This window comes from Prionailurus viverrinus, chromosome A2, assembly GCF_022837055.1.
Source record: "Prionailurus viverrinus isolate Anna chromosome A2, UM_Priviv_1.0, whole genome shotgun sequence".
NCBI lineage: Eukaryota > Metazoa > Chordata > Mammalia > Carnivora > Felidae > Prionailurus > Prionailurus viverrinus.
Genome location: NC_062562.1, coordinates 162,622,810 through 162,647,028, shown reverse-complemented (window position 1 = coordinate 162,647,028; position 24,219 = coordinate 162,622,810). Strand labels below are relative to the sequence as shown.

The 24,219-nt window shown below is 47.0% G+C and overlaps 1 long non-coding RNA gene and 4 other non-coding genes across 5 annotated transcripts; 4 read left to right on the top strand and 1 right to left on the bottom strand.

Moving 5' to 3' along the window:
- The first annotated feature begins 2,354 nt into the window (after positions 1-2,354).
- LOC125159542 (uncharacterized) lies at positions 2,355-6,816 on the top strand. Its single transcript, XR_007149814.1, has 2 exons — positions 2,355-2,460; positions 6,178-6,816. It is a non-coding gene; the product is annotated as an uncharacterized LOC125159542 (long non-coding RNA).
- On the top strand, positions 2,951-3,022 carry TRNAC-GCA (transfer RNA cysteine (anticodon GCA)). The gene has a single exon. It is a non-coding gene; the product is annotated as a tRNA-Cys (tRNA).
- A 5,325-nt stretch (positions 6,817-12,141) lies between the features above and the next one.
- Positions 12,142-12,213, top strand: TRNAC-GCA (transfer RNA cysteine (anticodon GCA)). Its single transcript has one exon. It is a non-coding gene; the product is annotated as a tRNA-Cys (tRNA).
- Positions 12,214-14,580: 2,367 nt separating this feature from the next.
- On the top strand, positions 14,581-14,652 carry TRNAC-GCA (transfer RNA cysteine (anticodon GCA)). Its single transcript has one exon. It is a non-coding gene; the product is annotated as a tRNA-Cys (tRNA).
- An 8,434-nt stretch (positions 14,653-23,086) lies between these two features.
- Positions 23,087-23,158, bottom strand: TRNAC-GCA (transfer RNA cysteine (anticodon GCA)). The gene has a single exon. It is a non-coding gene; the product is annotated as a tRNA-Cys (tRNA).
- Between the last annotated feature and the right edge of the window lie 1,061 nt (positions 23,159-24,219).

Here is a 24,219-nt window from a genome sequence, read left to right as displayed (position 1 = left end):
CAGGCTCTGTGTTGACAACTCCGAGCCTGGAGCCTGCTTCGGATTCTGTGTCTCCCTCTCTCTCTCTCTCTCTGCCCTCCCCCCGCTTGTGCTCTCTCTCTCTCTCAAAAATAAGCATTTTTTTTTTAAATGTCTTTAAAAAAGAAAGTTGTTTCCATGAGGACAGGGACCAGGTGGACTGAATGAACAATAACAAACCTAAATTTGTAGCCAAAGGGACTGACAGACTGACACGGGAAGCCTGTTGCAATCGTGCCAGAGACGACAGGTCCCGTGTTGAGACCACCTGGGGGAGCCCATTAGCAAGTTCTGAGTGGCCCCGTCCCCGGGAGGAGACAATCTGTATTCAGTCCAGGCTCCACCCTTCCCTTGGTGGCACATGAAATAACACCCACCATCTGACTCTCCCCCACCTCGCTGACCTCTACTTGAACCCCTGTCCTGCTCTGTCCCTTTGCCGCAGCCACACTGGCACTGTTCACACCCCTCCATCCTGCCAAGCTAGTTTCTGCCTTCACGCCTTGGCAGTCACTGTACCACAGCCTGGAATGCTCTGCATCCGCATTTTACCCGCTGGCTGGTCATTCAGACTTCCACTCAAACGGTCACTTCCCTGACCCCTCCCTCCCACCCCCCATCATCTTCCATCACATCACCCTGCTTTGTGTTCCTATTGTAACGTCAGTATCTGCAACGATCTGGTTCCTTTATTTGTTTGCTTGTCTGTTCCCCCCACACCTCTTGGAAATGACAGGGGCCCGGAGGGCAGAGACCTTGTTAGTTTACCTCGTTCACTGCTGAGCCCTCAGTGCTAGACTAGAACCTGGATCAGAGTGGATACTTACTGAGTATTCATTAAATGAATGAAAGTATCTAAGCCCTCTGGTTTCGTGTTTCTTCATCAGCAAAATGGGGGCATCTAGCTGCTTCACAGGAGATGGTAAGTGCACCTACCTCAAAGAGTCCTTGGGAGGATTAAATGAGAAGAGGTACGTGAGTGCCTCCAACGTAGCCAACACTCAACATATCGGCGCCATTGTTAGTATTTTAGATTGGCACACATCCTAACACGGATGGGGGCAAGACGGCAGATGAGGCGGTAACTCAGTCCACCCTCCCGCGATTCCACCTTCCTGTTCTTCCAATTACCCACCGCTCCCCACAGAAGGACGGGAGAAGTGTGGTATGGTGGGAACAGCCATGGACTTGGGCCAGAAGGTCTTGAAACTGAGTCTTTTGGAAACTTTCTGAAGCTGTGTCATCTTCAGGACGGAAGTAACGATTCCTACGAAAGCTGAAATGAGCTATATGTGAACTATAAGGCAGATTTCCCAAATTAGCATTCCACTGATTCTTTTGATCTTAAAGCAATTACTTATTAGTTATGGCAATCAGAGACGGTGTTGCTTGCAGTTACTAGAAGGGAATAGTCTTAAGTTTGTAATGTTTCTTGGTTTTTCTGATTTTGAAAGCAACACATTTTATTGCAGAAAAATATTTTTCTAATTTGATGGATGAAAAAATATTATAATGCTGTTTTAGTTTGCATTTCTTTGCTTTTACTAAGATGTATTCTGATTTACTGAGATTGAACACATCCTTGATGGCCTTTTCATTATATGTGGGCTCTTTACATGTGAAGGATATCAATTTGTAATATTTTGCCTATCGTAAATGATGAGAATATTTTCCCAACTTGCTATTAACCTTTTGATTTTGTTCATATACCCAAACTTTTAATGCTTATATCGCCAAATCAATCGGTATTTTCTGTTGGGACTTATCCAGTGAAATGCTTTCCTTGCTGTTCAGAAATCAGTTTGATATTCATAGTATAAATATCCATTTACACCCTTGTGCTTTCATTTATTTATACATAATGCTTTAGTCCACTTGGACTTTATTTTGCTATACAAAGAGAAGTTTAGTTGCTACTTTAATTATTTTTCCCAAATGGCCAACTGAATTCTCCTAGTATAATTTACACAAATGACCTTTCCTTTCCCCTATGCGTTTATGACTGCCGTAGCCATCACGCAAGTAAAACACCGTGGCGAAGCGTGTGGGCGAGCCAGACTGCTTAAGTTGGCAACCCTACTTACTAGTCATTTCACGTTGGGCTATTTATGTACCATCTGGGTGCCTCGGTTTCCTCATCTGTAAAATGGGGATAAGACTCATAGGCCCTAACCTTACGGGGCTGTCGTGAACATAATGGCTGCTCGGTAAACATCTGCGGTTATTTTGTGACATTTGTGTCTATACCACGTGGATTCCCAGGTCCGGGTTTCAGGTGTTTCTGTCCTTAGGCTGTTTTCAGTGGTGTGTTGCAGTAGCTGTTCTAGTATTTAACAGGACAAGTCCTCCCGTGGTGCACCTGTTACTTTCACAGTTCTCGTAGCTTCCAGCCTGTTCCCGTTGTATTTACTGGGCCTGGTCTGCCATTTACATACAGCCCAGGTAAGGTGTTAGCTTGGGGAAGGCAATACCTGATTTGGTAAGGGGCCCACGAGGTCTCGGTGACTAGGAGAGGAGAGTGGTGCGCAGGGCCGTGAGTGACATCAGAGAGCAGTGGGAAGAGGAGGGACAGGCGGCGAAGAGGAGAGAAGCAGGGCAAAGGGGAGAAAGGGCGGAAAGGGGCAGACGAGAGAAGCTGCTAGGCGAAAACCCAGGTGACCCGCGCTCTCAGACCCGGCGCTGGGCGTGGCGAGGGGCTCCGGGAGGCCTGGGTTTCGGGGTCTAGGTGAGGAGAGGGTCCCGAACCTCTGCTGCCTCCGGCTGTGGCGCAAGATCAGGGGAGCCACCTAACTCGGGCAAGAGAGCGAGCGGGGGTTCGGGGAAGAAAGGCCAGTTTGGCGCGAAGCCGGAGGCGCGGAGGGCGCCGAGGCCGGCGGGGCCGGGTGCGGCTGCGTGCGCACAAGAGCGTGCGTGAGACGCAGCACGCAGGCCTGGGGGTATAGCTCAGGGGTAGAGCATTTGACTGCAGATCAAGAGGTCCCCGGTTCAAATCCGGGTGCCCCCTGTGTGAGCCGTGTGTTTTATCCCGCGTCCTGGCGCGTCCTGGCTGCGACGTGGAGCTGAAAGCAACCACCGGCGTCCTTTCTTGCCCAGTTCCCAGAGCTCCAGACCAGAGAGAAACACGGAGCCAATGCTTTGGGGGAGGGGGGAGGGCTCTGGGGTCACAGGCAACGCCCACCAGCGAGGTCGGCCTTGCGGAGGCCCAGGTCTACCCCAGCCCGGAAGTAGAACGCAAACTGTTTCCAAGTTTATGTTTTCTAGTAGGCACTTTAAATAAAGCAGAAAAGGGCCCGATGGGGGGAAGGGGGTCACAAGGAAGTCCCGGGGTCGCCACTTCATGTTTTGTGGGATTTGGGGACTCTTTGAAATCTGGTGTGCAGTTTCCTCCCAGGCACCCATTGATTGGAACCAGCCACCTGTATGCAGATGGTGGGCAGCTCCTGAGCGGGGGAAGCCTCCAGTTGCTTCTAGCAGTTTGGAGGGGATAGGTGGGTGTGCTGGTCAGGGTACAGAGAGGCTCCTCTGCTCCCCACAGTGCGGTGGGCTGCTCCCCCAATTACAGAGAAGAGACCCCAGTAGTAGGCAGGCGGCTCTGGGAAGGTGGAGGAAACTCACGGATTTCCAGGTCCCTGGACAGCCACCTTCAATTTTCTCTGCAGACCCTCGTACATTTAATGAAAATGCTTTAATAAGGGTGCCAAGGCAAATGGGAAGCTTGGGGCAAAATACGCTAATTAGAATATTCTTGGTGCTAATTTCTTTGTGTGTGTGTGTGTGTGTGTGTGTGTGTGTTGCCATATGTAAATATTTTAGTCACAAAATTTTCATAGGGTCTTTTTGCGTCCATTCAAAGTATGTTTCTTCCACACAGCATTTAGAAGACAGATATTGCCACAAAAATATTTAGAAGACAAAGCTCTTCAGATGAGTGTGAGGTAGGGGTCTGAGTAAAGTGGGGGTTAACGCTCGTTGTGTCATTTACTCTGTCAGGTGGGGCAAGTTGCCTTGATCTCCTGTGTCATTATCATCCGCGACGAGGATGCTGATGGGGGGGGGGGGGGCGACAGCACAGGCACAAATGGTTTTTAAATGGTATAGACCTATCTAGATCCCTATCTACCTCTCTGTATATAAAGCCCTTAGAATAGTTTATCTGGCACACTAGAAATGTTCAGTAAACATTAGGTCCAGTTCCACAGGGGTCTTGGGTGTGGTACCCAAGTGAAAAGTCCTGAGCAAGGTAGCTTATCCTAGCAGGGAGTATAGCTCAGGGGCAAGTTGCTTGGCTGCAGATTGTAAGGTCCCCGGTTCAAGTCTGGGTGTCCCTGGTCCCTTACAATTATCCCCAAAATTCTTTCTACTCACTGCTGTCACATAATGACATTCCTGAGAGCTTTGAGGCTCTGTCCCACCTGGGGGGACAAGTTCCCCTCCTATGGAGAGGAATGGTTGCTGGCAAGGAACGCCATTATTTATATAAAACTAAATTACATGAGAAAAGTAAGGGCGATACAGTGTGTTGGTCCCCCCACCATTTGTGTTTATATCAAAAAAATCCGAGAGAGCCTATGGGTTAATTACATGTACAGACCGGGGAAGACTGTAAAAGAAACGGCTAGTATGGCTTTCCTCCAAGCACCAGGAGCGGGAGGCTTGTCAGACGAGTAAGAGGGAGAATTTTCACCGCATGCCTTTTTTCTCATTTTATTCTTTAAATCTATTTTTTTTTTTTTTAGTTTTTTTTTTCCAACGTTTATTTATTTTTGGGACAGAGAGAGACAGAGCATGAATGGGGGAGGGGCAGAGAGAGAGGGAGACACAGAATCGGAAGCAGGCTCCAGGCTCCGAGCCATCAGCCCAGAGCCTGACGCGGGGCTCGAACTCACGGACCGCGAGATCGTGACCCGGCTGAAGTCGGACGCTTAACCGACTGCGCCACCCAGGCGCCCCTAAATCTATTTATTTTTAAGATCTTATTTTTTTTTTAGTTTCAGGAGCACAGCAAAATTGAGAGGAAGGGGCAGAAATTTCCCATATACCCCCGCCTCCCCACCCCCCACCAGCACACAGCCTCCCCGCTGTCAACATCCCTCACCGGAGTGGGGCATCTGGTACCGGGATGAGCACACAGGGACACAACACAATCACCCAAGTGCACGGTGGACCCGAAGGTTCAGTCTGGCTGTTGTCCACGGGTTTGGACAAACGTACCACGACATGTACCCATTGCTACAAGATCACACGGAGTACTTTCACACACACCCCCGCCCACCCCCGGAAAAAATCCTCTGTGCTCTGCCTGATTAATCTCTCTCCTCATCCCTGAACCCCCTGGCAACCGCTGAACTTTTTACCATCTCCATAGCTTTGCCTTTTCTGGAAAGCCTTATGGGATGTACCCTTTCCAGATTGGCTTCTTCGGTTAGTACTAGGCGTCGAAGCTTTCTCCACGTCTTTCCGTGGCTTGTTAGCTCATTTCGTCTAGGCACTAACATTTCGTGACCTGGACACGTGGGACAGTGCCTTTCCACGCATACTTTTTTGTGCCTTTTGTACATCGTGTCATGTGAACCCTGTGACTTCAGTATTTACCTTTCAAAAGTACAATCTACAGTTTTATTTTTTTACTGTTTATTTATTTTGAGAGCAAGAGCTAGCGGGTGAGGGGCAGAGAGAAAGGGAGGGAGGGAGAATCCCGAACAGGCCCTCCGCCGGCAGCGCAGAGCCTGACGCGGGGCTCGATGTCATGAGCTGCGAGATCATGACCTGAGCTGAAATCAAGATTCGGCCGCTTAGCCACCTGAGCCACCCAGGTGCCCCCACTATAATTTACGGTTTTAAAACAAATGAGGTCTAGGGGCGCCTGGGTGGCGCAGTCGGTTAAGCGTCCGACCTCAGCCAGGTCACGATCTCGCGGTCCGTGAGTTCGAGCCCCGCGTCGGGCTCTGGGCTGATGGCTCAGAGCCTGGAGCCTGTTTCCGATTCTGTGTCTCCCTCTCTCTCTGCCCCTCCCCCATTCGTGCTCTGTCTCTCTCTGTCCCACAAATAAACGTTGAAAAAAATTAAAAAATAAAACAAATGAGGTCTCACCCACCAAGATTGGAGGGGAACCCAGCATGGGTCCGTTTGAATGTCCTGCTCTGTTCTGTGTTTTGCCAGAATCTCCAGCGTGGAAAGTCTGCACTGAGGCCCACTCCTTGGCCAGGTCGGCCCCAGCCACTTCCAGGCAAGAAGCTTCTGTGGGACTCCCCTCCATCGGGCCTGAGCCCTGGTCCTTCGAGGGTCTCCAGGAGTCCTCTCCAAAGACTCCGTGTTCTCTTGGGAGTCAAGCTCCTCCACAACCCGAACCTGTCCTTCCCAGCCTGGCAAGTTCCAGCCAACGCTTGTCCAGTGGGGGCCACCCCCCTCCACCTTGCAAACTCAAGTCAGCCTCTGTGATGGGGCTCGATGCCTCCTTAAAGGCGGCCCGCCCAGCCTGGCAGTCTCAGTTTGCTCGCGCAGACGCACGCAAACACACACCCTCACACTCACCCCCACGGGAAACAAGGAAATTCCCCAAGACTGATAGAAGCGTGTCACGTGGACAGAGCCAAAGGTGGGACAATTGGAGGACCCAAAAGAGAAACGAGCGTAACTGATTGAAACACATAAAATATGCATTTAAGAATCCGTTCATTCTCGTTTCTGTTTCTGTCTCTGTGGAGAACCCTGGCCCATACACGGGATGATGGATGCCACTACTTTAGTATATACTTGAGATGTTCCAGAATAAAAATTTAAAAATTCCTTTCCCATGAATAAGTGTTTTTGAATATAACAGGAGGAAATGGTGCCCCCCAGTGAAAAAAACAATACGATTTTTCATTTTCTGGTTCCGATTAGGGTTTGCATCTGACATTAACAAGCCGTGCATTGGCGTGAGGGGGACAATGTTCTTTATTCCTCTTAGCGCCACGGAGAGAGGCCGACTTCTCAAAAGGAACTTTGCTGACAAGCAGGGAGAAACAAAGACGCCCGCTCATAGAACCAGTCGCTATGGTTTCGGGCTCCTTTAACATCAGGAGCATCGCTAGCAACAGAGGGCGAGGTAACAAGTGTACGGGGCACGTTCATGAGCCTTGGCTACTCTGTGCCCCCCGCCCCAGCTGGGTCCCCACCTTGGGGATTGGGTAAATGACTCATCTTGCCCAGAGATTAGGGGAAAGTGCTTCCCTCCAACTCCTGGGACCCCCTCCCACTTTTGTTTATATTTGGGATGGTGATACCCCTGAAACTTGATAATATTGGCCCGTGGGAGCAAAACTAGAATCGGCAAAAAATGGATAGGACTGGCCATCAGCGGAAATGACCCAGAGAGTCGTGTTTATGGGAAGATCATTCAAAGTGACTTCTCCAGGCAGCGGAACTTAAGTGCAGCACAGGGGAAGTTGTGCGGGGCCCCAGAGTTGGGTGACTAAATTTCTGTCATTCAGCAGGATGGGACACAAAAGAGACATCAAGTTGTTTCACAGAAAAATGAAGTGATGGATCCTCTAGCCCTCGATTTGTGGACCCAGGTTGATACACAGAGGTCACAAGATTGATTCAGAAGCAGGTCACAGAGTTGAGAGACTAGACGGAGAAGGGGGGGGTGTGCATGTGGTCAGGAGAGGGGGTGACAGGACGCAGCGACCTAGCACAAGTCACTGAGGACACACCGAGATTCCCACTTTGGAGGATGTGGCCTCTAGAGAAGGGACAGTACTTTGGAACAGGAATAAGTCGTGAAAATGTTCCATGGCCTGAGGAAAAAAACCCTCAGGAGCATTCGATTCCTTTGCTCTGACTGCATATCTTCACTGAGCAACCTTCTGAGAGCTAATCTGGTTTCCCAGGTAACCTGGAGGGCATTCTGGCTTATTCGGTGTCTGTCTTGGAGAGTCTAATTAGGGGGGGTCTTGAGGGCCAGGTCAAATCAGGTCTCATCTATAAATTCAGGGGTCTGGTATGCACGTCTGGGAGCCAAGCTCCATACTACACTGAAGTTCTGCCAGTTCAGGATTTCTGGACACCTGTTTCGGGGCCGACGGAGAACCCTCTGGAAGGGGCAGAGTCGATGTGGAAACCCGGCAGGACCACAGGGGAGGGACAAGGGGAGAGCACAGGACAGCCACCGGCCACGCTTGCTGAGAAGCACTGCCGTGAGCCACGTCCTTGGAGCCTGACGTGCCACTTTTAGGAATCAGTCCTCGGGAAACCGCAAGCAGCGGGCAACGGGTTATGTTCACGTTCATCAAAGCCTTGTTGATAACCGTGGGAAAAAAATCATCCACTTACCGACACTCTTGAGTTGTTTTTTTTTTAATAAAGGGAAAGTGCCACATATAGAACCTCATTTGAATGTGTCTGGTGTCTTGGGAGCTTGACTAGCCTCCATCCTCCTACACGGGGACCTTGAGAGCTTATGGGGAGGTTCTAGTACAGACCGCAGCTACTCGGATGCTGTTGAGCAACGAACTGTCCTCCTGGACCGGGGAAGGCCAATCTCACTTCAGAGACATTTAAATACAATAACAGAAAAATCCTGGGGCGCCCGGGTGGCTCAGTCGATTGAGCACCTGACTCCTGGTTTTGGCTCAGGTCATGATTTCATGGTTCGTGAGTTCAAGCCCCACGTCGGGTTCTGTGCTGACGGTGCAGAGCCTGCTTGGGATTCTCTCTTTCTCCCCCTCTCTCTGCGCCCCCCGTGCTCTCTCTCTCTCTCTCTCTCTCAAAGTAAATAAATAAACTTAGAAAAAATAATAGAAAATCGTGTCCACTAGTATAGGACAACATAACCAGGAAAGAGTCAAACAGAAACACAATGATGGCTCAGTACTAGAAAAATATATTGCCGTCGAGCTAGGGCTATTTGAGAGCAAGCATCCTGTGCCCAGTCCCCGGCCCTCCCACTGCGCCCACCCCTGGGCTTTTCCTTGCTGCAGACCAACAGGTGCTTGGTTCAAATCCAAGTGACTCTATATCACGGGACTTTCACTCCAGGGGAAGGGCAGCTCCTTGCCCCCCGGGAGGCCCAGCCTCCTGGAATCTAGATTTCCAACATGTAGTAAAAGACTCGAATGTTCCCCCTGTGGCATTTCTCTTGTGTTTCATGTTTACATCCTCAGCTGAGCTCATTCCCCAAAGGGATAGAGGAAGTCTGCCCCAGGCTTTCTGGGTGTTTCCCTCGTGCCTAATTATTACCACCCAGGTTTTATTTGTTTAGCCCAAGCTTGCTTCAAAAAAATGAATCCGAGGCAGCTTGCAATAAAAGATATGATAAAAATCCAGCCACTCAAACGAGGATGAAAAGGGGCTGACTTACACGAGGCGGTGAAAATCATGGCGACAGAAAGTGGAAGGGTAGCTGTCGGGGACTGGGGGCGAGGGGCGGGGAGTTATTGCTGAATGGGGACCGCCTTTCAGTTGGGGAAGATGGAGAAGTTCAGGAAATGGATGGGGTGCTGTGTACACGACAGTGTGCGTGTACTTAATGCCCCTGAACCGTGCGCTTAAGCGTGGTTAAGGTAAATCATTCTATGTCCGGGGTCTTTTACCACAATAAAAAAAAAAAAAAATGTAACGTTTATTTATTTTCAAGAGAGAGAGACAGAGTGTGAGCAGGGGAAGGGCAGAGAGAGAGGGAGACACAGAATCCGAAGCAGGCTCCGGGCTCCAAGCTGGTTACGGATAGGGCAGCCACGTAGAGATATACAGGGTGTGTATTATACGATTCCACCAATTACATAGCACCCTGCGGTCATGCAACGGGGTGACCCTAGGTACTGGCTACATTTTACCCCCTTTGCCAAAAAAAAGAAAAAAAAAGTAGAAACTGTGCTATACGCATGTGTGTGTGTGTGTGTGTGCACACAGATACGTGTGTGTGTGTGGAAGGGGCAAAGCTCGTCAGTTAACTACCTAATATACATTCTCCCCTCTTCCTTAGTAACAGACCCCTGATTTTTTTACCCAGCAGTTATGTCCCTCCTACAAGACCACACTTCCTGGCCTCTCTTTGGCTACGGGAGGAAATGAGGGAGAAGAAGCAATCATTGGACAAGACTTCTGGGAAAGCTTAAGAGATAGACAAACACAACATGTCCCTTTTTTTGGCCTTTACTCCTGCTTCCCACTTGGAGCATAGATATGATGGCTGGAGCACCAGCTGCCAACTTGCACCATGGGTCGACCTTGAGGATGGGATCCACATTTCAAGAAAGGCTGCCCAGAGAGCTAAAAGGAGCCTGTGTCCCTAAAGACATCCCAGAGTGGCCATGCCAGTCCTGGTCTGCTCACCCTACACATGTCGGGTTTCCAAAAGAAAGGTGTATATGTCTAGCTTGTTTACACCACAAATCAAGATGACTCTGAAGGCTCGTGCCCTTTCCCCATCAACAACATATCAAGCCCCTAGCTCAGTTGGTCCGAATTAGTCATGAGAAGGAGGCTTTTCTAACACGGTCACTTTCTTGACCAGGAATCTCCCATCGTTATGGGCAAGCAGCTGTTCCAAGGCCTTCCTAGCTCCCCCATGACAATATAGAGCAGCCCAAGGAAAGGTCCTTCTATGGGTGCACGTTCCCCGGTGCACCCAACTTTACCTGGTCCACACCCACTCCTCTGTGGAATAAAGAGAGCTCAGGGGCCATGTGCATTTGGCAGCTTCCTTGCCTATAAGTTCCCCCAGGAACTTCCTTTCTTTCGCGCTAGGAATGCACGATACCGTAGTGAGTGAGTGTGCACCCCTTAGCACAACAGCACTCTCATTTCTAGTCAGTTACCAGCAGCTGAACGCAGTTCCTAACCGGTGGAGTGTGAATCTTCGGCCCGTTGGAAAAGGTGGTTCTACAGAGGGGTCCCATAACTATCCTAACAGAGCAGTGAAGCCATCCCTCTGTTCCGGAGAAGTTCACGGTCAACATGTCCTTGGGACTGGTGCCACTCAACGTGTTGTCCGTGAACTCGGTGTCAATGCTTACAAATTCTACAATGATCCGATGGCAGCCAGCTCTGGCGTCGTGTGGGGCTGGAGGGAGGGTCTCAAAGCCAAGTCTGTTGCACTGGTATTGAGCCATGACAGATTTTAAGAAAATAAAAATAAAGCTGACGCTTCACTGCAGAAAGCTGGGAAGGCTTTGCTTCACTTCCGCCCCCTTGGAGACGCGTTTGTTGGCCGTGTGGAACAGAAGGCACTTGGGGATTTGGCTCGCCGCGGCAGTCAGGGCCCTCAGGTACCGGCAACAGAAGCTAGGTTGAGCCTTTAAAGTTCATTACGAATATAGATCTCACTAGGGAAGAGTGGTGGAAACTGAGTCTCCGAGTTAAACTTCTAGGAGCAATGTCCCGAAGCAAGCTGCAGAACCGGCATGCGGAAGAAACCGTCGCACCCACTGGCACAAGCCAGCAGTGGGCGTCAGCCTCTGTTTCCACCAGAAAGCAGCAGGTGCGTCACAGCTGTATCGAACACGCAAAGCCCGAAAGGAGGACAGGGATGCCATCCTGACCCAAGGAAGGATATTTTCTTTAAAAAAAAAAAAAAAAGTCAATATTTCTTTCTGAGAGCACGAGCAGGGGAGGGGCAGACAGAGAAGGGGGACACAGAATCCAAAGCAGGCTCCAGGCCCCGAGCTGTCAGCATAGAGCCCAACGCGGGGCTCAAACCCACGGACCATGAGACCATGACCTGAGCCAAAGTCAGACGCTCAAACAACTGAGCCATCCAGGTGCTCAAACATAGCCCCCAAATGAAAAACTATAAGGGATCGACTTGACCATATCGAAATTTAAACCTTCATATGACAAAAATTGAAAAGCTGGCAATGAACATTCTAGTCACTGTTCAATAAACAGCAGCTTTACCTCTGGGCTTCACCTTCTGCCCAAATACCAAGCCAGGCACAGACTCCGTTGTCTCAGATGGAACCTTCAGTGATCTTCCAAGCTGATGCCAAGAAGGGATGGTGTCTCGTGAAAAGGAGGACAGTTATGGCACGAGACAGTGCATTTATCGTTGCACAGAACTAGCAATTCTCTGAGTCGGAATGAGCAGCTTGCGTGTGGAAGCGGAAGAAGTTTATTAATTACACAGCTCCCCTAGCAGGTGGGGGTATAGCTCAGTGGTAGAGCATTTGACTGCAGATCAAGAGGTCCCTGGTTCAAATCCAGGTGCCCCCTTCGAGAGCATGCTTTTTTCCTCCTTGAACTGAGAGGACGAAATCGAGTTGTATGGACACCAAATTCTAGTTCCCTTCACAGGACGAGGCAGGTAGAGTCTACGAGCCAGCACATTTATGGCCACGTCATAGGTGCAGGGGCCAGTCAGGCTCTCAGCACCACCTTGAAGACCAAGGACAAGACCGAATCTATCCCCAGTGCCCTCTCTGAGGGTCTGTTTCCCCAGGACCACAATGGTACCAATTTCAGTAGCATCCAGGGTCCAGTCCAGAAACAAAAGCTGCCTCCATTATTTGAGCAGAGTATTTAATAGAAATAATCATAGGAATGTAAGCTGGTGAAGCCACTCTAGAAAACAGCATGGAGGTTCCTCAAAAAACTAAACACAGAACTACCTATGACCCAGCAATTGCACTACTAGGCATTTATCCACGGGATACAGGTGTGCTGTTTCGAAGGGACACATGCACCCCCATGTTTCTAGCAGCACTATCGACAAGAGCCAAAGGATGGAAAGAGCCCAAATGGCCATCGGTGGATGGATGGATAAAGGAGGTGTGGTCTATACATACGATGGAGTATTACTCGGCAATCAAAAAGAATGAAATCTTGCCATTTGCAACTACGTGGATGGCACTGGAGGGTATGATGCTAAGTGAAATTAGTCACTCAGAGAAAGACAGATATCGTACGACTTCACTCTCATGAGGACTTTAAGAGACAAAACAGATCAATTTAAGGGAAGAGAAACAAAAATAATACAGAAACAAGGAGGGGGACAAAACATAAGAGACTCTTGGGGCGCCTGGGTGGCGCAGTCGGTTAAGCGTCCGACTTCAGCCAGGTCACGATCTCGCGGTTTGTGAGTTCGAGCCCCGCGTCAGGCTCTGGGCTGATGGCTCGGAGCCTGGAGCCTGTTTCCGATTCTGTGTCTCCCTCTCTCTCTGCCCCTCCCCCGTTCATGCTCTGTCTCTCTCTGTCCCAAAAATAAAATAAACGTTGAAAAAAAAAAAAAATTAAAAAAAAAAAAATAATAAGAGACTCTTAAATATGAAGAACAAACAGAGGGTTTACTAGAGGGGGCAATGGGCTAAGTGGGTAAGGGGCATCAAGGAATCTACTCCTGAAATCATTGTTGCACTAGATGCTAGCTAATTTGGATGTAAACTTAAAAATAAATAAATAAATAAAAATTAAAAATTTTTTTAAATAATAATAATCGTTAACCAATGCATCAGGGTCCAAAAGCTGCTGCAGCCAAAGACACGAGCTGGGAAGCTTAGAACAACAGAAACGTATTGTCTCACAGCCCTGGGGGCCCGGAGTCTGAAACCAAGGTGTGGGCAGGGCTGCGTCCTCTCTGAAAAGGACGGTCCTCCCTCGTGTCTTCTAGCTTTCCGTGTCCGGTGGCAGTTCTTCGAGTTCCTTGGCTTGGGGACACACCGCCGCGGTGACATGTCTCCTCGGGAGGACACAATTCGACCCACAACAACCAGAACTCGAAGACAACCAGAACTCGAAGACAAGAGGCCGCTATCACTCTAGGGCTGGGGGAGCAAACAGAAAAGGAGGAACTTGTTAAATCTCACAGGCTGGGGGAGGATCTCGGTGGGCCCCCGGCTCAGATCTCTAAGGAGGCACCGGTGGCCCTGAAGAGTCGGGGCAAGGCTGGTCCCATGAACGCCAAACCACAGGTGGCAATCCCGGACGCTCCTGGGACGGACTGTCGCTGCCCGGTGACACCGACAGGAGCCCCAGCGGGCAGAACGCAGGCTTCTTCCTTCTCCCACCCTCCGGGCTCCCCCGAAGAGCCCTTCAGGGGAACAGTCAGGAAGCCCCCTGGCAAAGGATAAGCGTGGTTTACAGAGTCCCAGAGCCAGCATCGCAGAGCGGGGCCCAGAAAGGGGGACTTGGAACTGAGGGGCCATCATTTCCCCAATCATTTCTTCAGGCGGTTAAAAGGGTTGAATACGTGGAGATCCGAGGCCAGCAGAGGGGCCTGAGCCTGCGTCCGAGGGTAGAGCTCCGACCCCTTCTCCAGTCAGCGTGTCTTCTCCCTTTTTCAGGGTGTTCATGCTTGGCCAGCCACTGGGCATTTTGATTCTCGGTTTGCAGGTGCTCAGCACGAAACCCACAAGACGGATGTTCCGAGAAGTCCTCCCGGCAGTCGGGGAATGCTGCCCAAGTTGCTGCCCTCGCCCGGGACAGAGTTGTGAGTGAAAGCTGTTGCTTCGCAGGCGGGGAGAGGAGTGAGCGGTAAAGCAGGTCTGGCCACTCAGCCAACCGTGCTGAAGAGGCACCCGGAGCCTAAGCCCTGGGTGTGGCTGTGGAGGCAAAGGGTGTTAACTGGGCCTTACTGGTATAGTGGGGGGTATAGCTCAGGGGTAGAGCATTTGACTGCAGATCAAGAGGTCCCCAGTTCAAATCTGGGTGCCCCCTAGCGTTTTGGTCACCAGGGGTGGTAAAGAAGTTCCAATTTCCTCTCCTCTTGCCGAAGCTGGTTTCTGAGTTTTCCTGCAAAGGGTGCAGAAGCAGAGATCACACACACCCAAGAAGCTGGTTTCTGAGTTTTCCTGCAAAGGGTGCAGAAGCAGAGATCACACACACCCAAGCGGGCAGCTCTGCTCAGGTGATGTGTTTGTCCCCTCCTCCCATCTTCCCACACGCCCCTCAGCTGGTCCCCGCACTCTCCAGGGTGCACTTGGTCTCCTGGCTGAGGGCGAGGACTCTGTCCTTTGCAGGTAGCCAGAGGGAAATGTGAGATCACCCCTAAAAGGACAATATTTTGACTGTTGTGTGATTTCTCAGCAGTTGCAGAGGAAGCCAGAAGACAGCACAATAACACATTCCGTATGTTGAGAGGGAATCACAGTCAGCTTTGAATTCTATTCCCAGCCAAACTATTCTTCAAGAACATACAAAAGCTGAGAGAGTTTCCTGCCAACAGACCCTCGCTAAGGCAAATTTTAAGTATCTACTTTAGAGAAAAGAAAAATGATCCCAGAATGGGAGGTCTAAGATATAAGAAGGAATGTTAAACAAAGAAATGATAAGATATGTAAATAAGTCTAAAAATCATTGGCCATTTAAAGCAATACTAAGATCAGGGGCGCCTGGGTGGCTCAGTCGGTTAAGTGTCCGACTTCAACTCAGGTCACGATCTCACGATCTCTCAGTCTGTGAGTTCGAGCCCCGCATCGGGCTCTGGGCTGATGGCTCAGAGCCTGGAGCCTGCTTCCGATTCTGTGTCTCCCTCTCTCTCTGCCCCTCCCCCATTCATGCTCTGTCTCTCTCTGTCTCAAAAATAAATAAACGTTAAAAAAAAATTTAAAACAATACTAAGATCTAATTTATAGTTCTTTTAAAAAGATAAAACAGGGGCGCCTGGGTGGCGCAGTCGGTTAAGCGTCCGACTTCAGCCAGGTCACGATCTCGTGGTCCGTGAGTTCGAGCCCCGCGTCGGGCTCTGGGCTGATGGCTCAGAGCCTGGAGCCTGTTTCCAATTCTGTGTCTCCCTCTCTCTCTGCCCCTCGCCCGTTCATGCTCTGTCTCTCTCTGTCCCAAAAATAAATAAACGTTGAAAAAAATTTAAAAAAAAAAAAAAAGATAAAACAAAAATACTGGTTAATAATAACATATAAAGAATGGAGTCATAAGAGTTACAGTGTTTATGTAATTTGGGAGGAAGATAAAGATGTTGATTAACTTTAGAATTTTAAGATTTGAATACAGAAATTTCTAGTATATCATTTCAAAAGTTGTGATTTGGGGGCGCTTGGGTGGCTCAGTCGGTTAAGCTTCCGACTTCAGCTCAGGTCATGATCTCGCAGTTTGTGGGTTTGAGGCCCACCTCAGGCTCTGTGCTGATGGCCTGGAGTCTGCTTCGGATTCTGCGTCTCCCTCTCTCTCTGCCGCTCTCCCGCTTGTGCTCTGTCCCTCTCTGTCTCTCAGAAATGAATACATGTTAAAAAAAAAAATTGTTCTTAAGAGTGATTTTGCCAAGCAAAAGGGGATAAAAGAATGGAGGGTACATGGTACTCGTGTTGCTAACCACGCATTCATTCTAATAATTCATTTGTTGATTCTTTTAATTTCCTATGTATATACTCGTATCATCGAAGTAGTTTGGAAGTTTTATTTCCCTTGTTCCAATCCTTACTTTTTGTTTTTCTACCTTTTCATACTGACTAGGACCTCCAGTATAATGTCGAATAGGATGTTGATAGCAGATACCTTGACTCATTCTGATTTCAAATGAAAAGTTCTCAACATTTCACCATTAAGTACCTATTATGAACTATACTTTTAATAAGTGGTCTTTATCAAATTAAGGAATTTTCTATTTCTAGTTTAAAAGAATTTTTTTTTATCATGGATTGATGTGAAATTTTATCAACCCTCCCCTTTGATCCATTGAGATAATCATACGATTTTCCTCTTTTAGTCTATTTACATAGTGAATTTCACTTATTGCTTTTTCTAAAATTAAACATACTTTGCATTTCCGATATAAATCCAACTTGGTCATGAAGTCCTACCCTTTTTATATATTTGTGAATTGGGTTAGATAATAATTTATTTAATTTCTTATACCTATATTTTATGAGATTGGTCTATGCATTTTTTATACCATCCTCGTTGGGTTTTGGTATTTTTAAAAAAAAAATTTTTTTTTCAACGTTTATTTATTTTTGGGACAGAGAGAGACAGAGCATGAACGAGGGAGGGGCAGAGAGAGAGGGAGACACAGAATCGGAAACAGGCTCCAGGCTCTGAGCCATCAGCCCAGAGCCTGACGCGGGGCTTGAACCCATGGACCGCGAGATCATGACCTGGCTGAAGTCGGATGCTTAACCGACTGCGCCACCCAGGCGCCCCGGGTTTTGGTATTAAGATTGTGCTAGTCTCACAAAAGGAGTTGTAGAATGTATCCACCTTTTCTATTCTCAGATTTTTACGTAAAAATAGTTATTGCTTATTTAAGTATGAGACGAAACTCGCCAGTAAAACCATCTCGTCTGAATTTTTTTATCAAAAGGTTTCAAATAACAGTTTGAATAAAAGAACTATTTAAAAACTTAGATGACTAACTATTCAGTTTTTCTATTTTCTCTTGTGTCAGCTTTGTTAAGTTGTAGTATTTTTAAGTCCTTGATCAATTTCAGCATAGCACAGTGGCAAAGTCCTTGGACTCTTAAGGCATAATGCATGGGTTCAAATTCTGGGTTCTAACAAGAGGGGCCTTGGCGAAATTGATAAACTCTCTCAGCCTCAGTTTTGCCATATATAAAATGGGCATGATAATAGAAATGAGTACAATGATAGTGCCTAGTTTGTGGAGAGGTTACAAAAATTAGATAAATTAATAATCTTTAAAGTACATAAAATCATGCCTGCCTCACAGTAAGTTCTTTGTTTATGCTTATTAGATTTAAAAATTTTGTACATATTAATTTTTCATAGTGCTCATTAAAGTCTAAAGAATCTGCAGTTTTTCTTTTTCGATTTATAATATTGCTTTATCTTTTTCTGCTTTCTTCTTTTTCTTAACAGTTTCACCAGAGGTTAATCCATCTTTCCTTTTCAAAAACCAACTTTGGCCTTGTTAATCCTGTCCACTGTGTGTTCGCTTTCTATTTCATTAATTTCTGTTCTTTTATTTCTTTCTCCTCTCATAGTGCTCTTTCATCCAGTTTTTTTTTTAACTTCTTGAGATGGATTCTTAGTTTATTGTTAATCTTCTTTTCCAGCATATTGCTCAAAGCTATACGTATTTCTCTAAATGCCTATATAGGGTCCATCAATGGATGAATCAAGAAAATGTTATACATACACAGTGGAATATTATTCAGCCATTAGAAAGAAGGAAATCCTGCCATCTAGTGAAACTGGAGGGAATCGTACTAAGCAAAATAAGCCAGCCAAAAAAAAAAAAAAAGGTAAGTACCGTATGGTATCACTTATATGTGGAATTTTTTAAAAAGTCAAACTCATAGATACAGAGAGTAGATTGGTGGTTGCCAGGGGCTGAGGGGTGGAGGAAATGGGGGGATGTTGGTCAAAGGGTAGAAACTCTCAGTTATAAGATAAATACGTTTCAGAGATCTAATGTACAGCATGGTGAATATAGTTAATAATACTGTACTGTATTCTTGAAAGTTGCTGAGAGTAGATCTTAAGCATCCTCTCTCTCTCTCTCTCTCTCACACACACACACACACACACACAAAGGTAACTATCTGAGGTGATGGGTGTGTTAATTCACTTGATTGTGGTAACCATTTCACAATCTATACGTAAATCGTATCATTACATTGTACACTTTAAATATATTACGATTCTATTTGTCAGTTGTACCTCAATAAAGCTATGGGGGAAAGAAACTAAACAAAATTTTTAATTATTCATGATGTTTCTGCTCCCTTCTGTTCATGAGTGAGAAAGGTATGTAAAAATTTTCCACTCAAATTCTAAATTTGTTTATTTCTCTTTGTTATTCTGTCAAGTTTTTGCCTTACATATTTTGAAGCTGTGTTACTAGCAGCATAGAGATTAGGAATTCTTACATCTTCCTGATAAATTCAGCCTTTGATTATTAATAACTGATCTTGTTGTCTCTAGTAACATTTCGTGTCTTTTTTTTTTTTTTTTTTTTTTTTTTTTTGGTGCAAAAAGGTGATTTTATTAAAGCACAAAGACAGGACCCATGGGCCAGAAAAGCTGCACTGGGGTTGTGCAGAGTGACCGCTTAGACACTATGGAGTTGGGGGAGGTAAAGTCAAGAGAAAGTTTCTAAAAGGGATTTCCATATGCTAAAGAGGATTTACAGATTACTGGAGGCCTAGCTATTGCCAAGCTAAGGTTGTTTTTCCCTCTAGCAAAGCATTATCATTAAGATAGTAGGGGGTTCCTGGAGATTAGGCTACTGATGAGATATTTGTAACCTGATGGAGACCATAAGTTTAACCACTTGTTTTCTGTCCTTTCCTTTGTCCTTGGGCAGCCAGGAGTGCCTGAGGAATATCACATATATCCCACCTGAGTGGGGGGGGGGGGGGTCGTGCTAGCTTGTGATTGGCCCTCAGCTTCCCTTATGGTTCCTCATTATATTCCCCCTGAAAAATTTTGACCCTTAAATCTTCAAGGTTGTTGAAGGTGAAAGGTCCCATCTTCTGTCGCTTCTTCCTGCTGAGTAGGGGCATAGAGATGTCCCTACCTATGGATCCACATTGGTCAGTCAGGAAATGTACAGGCGAGTCACAAAAGGCAGAGGAAGCTGAATCCAACATGGACAGTAAAGTCGTACCTCTATGGAGAAAGGTCATCTGTCACTGAGAAGTCACTGTAGTGATGGAGTCTGGGACACTGGTGGGGAAATCTGAAGTGGGTGGTCCAAGCAGGTGCTCTTTGATCCTTGAAATCCAGGGTGGGAGCAATATTTCGTGTCTTAAAGTCTATTTTGTCTGCCTTCTTTTTGTTAATATTCTGCAGTCATATATTTTTCATCCTTTTAGGTTTTAATCTTTCTGTAACCTTAGGTTGTAGTTGGTATCTTTTGTAAATAGAATATAGTTCATCGGTTGCTTTAACCCCAATATGATAATCTTTGTCTTTTTACCTGGGGCACTAAACTTATTTACTTTTAATGTAATTGCTGATGTATTTGTATTCAAATCTACCTCCTTATTTTATGCTTTCAATTTATAGTGTTTATTTATGTTTTTCTCCCTTTCTTTCTTTGTTTGACTGAGATTTTTATAATGCTATTATTTCCCCCTGATAGTTTGAAAAATATAAATGATGTTTCTTCTCCATATGCATAGCTATTTCTCAAAGTATATGGCTAACCAATGGCTTTACCCTCTACACAGATAATACAAACATCTTACAATACTTTTAACTCCATTTACTTTCCTCCCAACCTATATGCAGCTTTTGCCTTTTTCATTATTCCATAAGTTGTGTCAACCTCATTATTGTTTTTTTTAATACAGTCAACGCTCACTTAGATGTATTCAGATATTTACTGTTTCTCTGCCTCTGTCTTCCTTCCTACATCCGTCCTTCCATCCAAATCATCTCCCTGCTGCTTAGAATATACCGTTTAGAATTTCCTTTAGCGCATGCAGACTGTGGATGAATTATTTCCGTTTTTATTTGCCTGAAATTGTCTTTACTTTACCTTCACTCATGAAGGATATTTTACCTGAGTACAGAATTTTATGTTAACAGTTATGGTATTTCAGTAGATGCAATTCCACTGCCTTCTGGTTTCCATTGTTGCTCTTGAAAACTCACTGTTGTGTCTCATTGGAACTCATTGAAAGTAATGGGTCTTCTTTTCATGACGTTTGTGAGTTTCTTGTCTCTGATTTTCTGCAATTTTACTACAGTAACTCCTAAGTGGCAAAATTGTCTTAGCCTCTGTCTCCTCAAATATTCCATCTACTTCAGTTTCTCTTCCAGGAGTCCATTTCAATGTACATGAGACTTTCTCATTGTATCCTCTAAATTTGTTACTCTCTATTCTGTGTTTGCTATGCTTTTCTCTCTGCATGCTTTCTAATGGACAGTTTTTCATTCCAATGTTCTAATTCACGATTTTCTCTTTGGCTGAAACTATTCACTGAGAGTAACATGGACGTATTCATTGAGGTTTTTGTTTTTAAGTTTATTTATTTATTTTGAGAGACAGAACCAGTGGGGAAGGGGCAGAGAGAGAGGCGGGACAGAGGATCCAAAGCCAGCTCTGTGCTGACAGCAGAAAGCCCACTGAAGGGCTCAAACTCACGAACCATGAGATCATGACCCGAGCTGAAGTCTAACACTTAAGTGACTGAGCCACCTAGGCACCCCCATTGAGATTTTAATTTTAGTTATTGATTTGTAGATATAAAATGTCTATGTTCTCATTTCATATCCTCTTAGTTATTGCTTATGCTTTCCAGCTTCCTACTGAAATTTTCAAGCTTGTCTCTTACCTTTTTGAAAACAGTAAGCATTATCCTTGTATAGTGTGTTTCTGGATGTTCTAATACAAAAGTTCCTGTGTTTAGTTCTGCGGCCTGTTGTTTCTATTGATTTTTATTGGTGGTTTTTGCCTCCTTGTGTAAATAGTTATTCTTGACTGCCTACTGAACAATGTATTCAGAAATGTATTTGTGGGACTGATTTGAAGCCAGGTGGAGATGATAATATCCTTCCTTTGTTTTTTGCAGGTATCTGAGGGGCTCTAGCAGTCAGGATACCTTAACATAATTTCAAGGCTTGAGTTTTCTGGGCCATTTGAATGACACAAAGACCAGCTACAAATTCTTACAGGAGCTATTTTCATTCAGTTTACCCTCTAGGTGGGCCCAGAATTCTGACTTCTATCCCCTGGTCCTGAGAGACTTCCAGAAGTTCACTTAGGCTCTCCCCTGCCTCTTCTGGACTGAGGCCCAAAGCAGCTTCTCATGTAGAGCTTCTCTGTTTCCCATTTGTTGTTTAAAATTTTTTTTTAACATTTATTTATTTTTGACAGAGCGGGACAGAGCAGGAGTGGGGGAGGGACAGAGAGAGAGGAGGGACACAGAACCCAAAGCAGGCTCCAGGCTCTGAGCTGTCAGCACAGAGCCCGACGAGGGGCTCGAACTCACGAACGGCAAGACCGTGACCTGAGACGAAGTCCCACGATTAATCAACCGAGCCGCCCAGCTGCCCCATGTTTCACATTTGTTCTGAATCTCCACCCATCTAACTAGTTAGCTATCTAACCAGTTACTTCCTATCTAACCAGTGAGCTCTTTGAGGCTTTTTAAGTTTTTTAATTTATTTTGAGAGAGAGAGAGAGAGAGAGCATGCACGCATGTGTTGGGGAGGGGCAGGGGGGGAGAGAGAGAATCCCAAGCAGGCTCTGCACTGTCAGCACAGAGCCCGATGTGGGGCTCGGGCTCACAGACTGCACGGTCATGACCTGAGCCGAAACCAAGAGTCAGACACTTAACCAGTTGAGCCACCCTGGCGTCCCAAAGCCCTTTGAGGCTTTTAATGAGCTGTTTGGCAATATTTCCCAGCTTCTTCATTTGTCCTCCTAGGAAAGATCATTTCAAATTACTTTTCTCTTTAAGGAACATGGAGATTGCTCTGCAAGATTCTTTTTTTAATTAATGTTTTTATTTTTGAGACAGAGAGAGAGAGAGAGACAGAGTGTGAGCTGGGGGAGGGGCAGAGAGTGTGGGAGACACAGAATCCCAAGCAGACTCCAGGCTCCGAGCTAGCAGCCCAGAGCCCGACGCGGCGCTCGAACTCACGAACGGCGAGATCATGACCTGAGCCGGAGTCGGAGGCCTAACCGACAGAGCCACCAGGCGCCCCTCTGCAGGATTCTTCATGCCCATCCTGCGTTTTAAGGAGGGAGCAGGGAGGATGCAGTGGGTCTAAGGCTGTGGTGGAGATAGCACCACTGAGAAATCCCCAGGGAGAGAACAGAGGCTCTGCTTTTGATATGTTCTCTCATCCGCACAGTCCCTCCCGGGGAGTAGGAAGATGTATGTCCATCCTGCACACGTGGAGGCAATAAGAACAAAGAGACCGCCTTCTCTCTGGAGATTATAACAAGGTCGAGAAAAATGAGACATTAAGGGAAGGAAAGTGATGTCCCCCCGCAGGCCATGAAGGTCAAGAGTCCCCAGGTAGGTGGGAGCGGACGGGGCCAATTTCGTCAGCCTCTTCAGTCAAATGTGATCCCAGGAGGTATTGTCTGGATGATGCTCAGGGACAGATTCTTGGGGCTGGTCTTGGTGCAGATCCTAAATTCTCATCCCAAGACAGAGCATTAACTTAATGGAGGCAGAAATTCCAATACCTGCTTCAGTAACTTAAAAGGGAGGAGAGGGGGCACCCGGATTTGAACCGGGGACCTCTTGATCTGCAGTCAAATGCTCTACCCCTGAGCTATGCCCCCACCTGCCTATGGCTTCCCATCATCACCTTTCCACCCAGGCACCGCACTCAGGATCTCTGCGCGCCTGTGTTTTGCTCTCATCGGGATGAGTGTGGTTGTTTCTGGGAACCTCACACTCATCCCAGGGAGAGCCTCCTACCGACTCCAAGCCTCGGGGAAGGTGCTCACTGTGTTATTCATTCACGGACAAAGAACTTTCTGGAGGACATGGGCAAGGAGGAGCCCGCTACATGAAGAAGTAGAGGAGGCCAAGGAGGAATAAGGCCAAGGGAGGAGTACGAACAAAGATTTTTGTTTTGTTTTTAAATTTTTTTTTAATGTTCGTTCATTTTTTTTGAGAGAGAGACAGAGCCTGAGCAGGGGAGGGGCGGAGAGAGGGAGACAGCAGAATCGGAAGCAGGCTCCAGGCTCCTAGCTGTAAGTAGGTATAGAGCCTGACGCGGGGCTCGAACTCACGAACCGTGAGATCACGACCCGAGGCAAAGTTGGGCGCTTCACTGACTGAGCCACCCAGGTGCCCCAAGAACAAAGAATGTTTTTAATAATTTTTTGTTTTTAGAAAGAGAGTGGGGGAGGGGCAGAGAGAGAGAGACAGACAGACAGACAGACAATCTTAGGCTCCATGCTGAGTGCAGAGCCTGATGCAGGGGTCCATCCCACAACCATGGGATCATGACCTGAGCCAAAATCAAGAGTCGGACACTTAGGGCGCCTAGGTGGCTCAGTCGGTTAAGAATCAGACTCCCAATATCGCCTCAGGTCATGATCTCACAGTTCGTGGGTTCGAGCCCTGCATCGGGCTCTGTGCTGACAGCACGGAGCCTGCTTGGGATTCTCTCTCTCTCTCTCTCTCTCTCTGCCCTTCCCCCACTTGCTGTCTGTCTCTCCCTCTTTCCCTCTCTCTCAAAATAAACATTAAAAAGAAAAAAGAGTGGGACACTCAACTGAGCCACCCAGCACCCCCAAAAATGTTTTTAAAGATTGGGTCAGGGGCGCCTGGGTGGCGCAGTCGGTTAAGCGTCCGACTTCAGCCAGGTCACGATCTCGCACTCCGTGAGTTC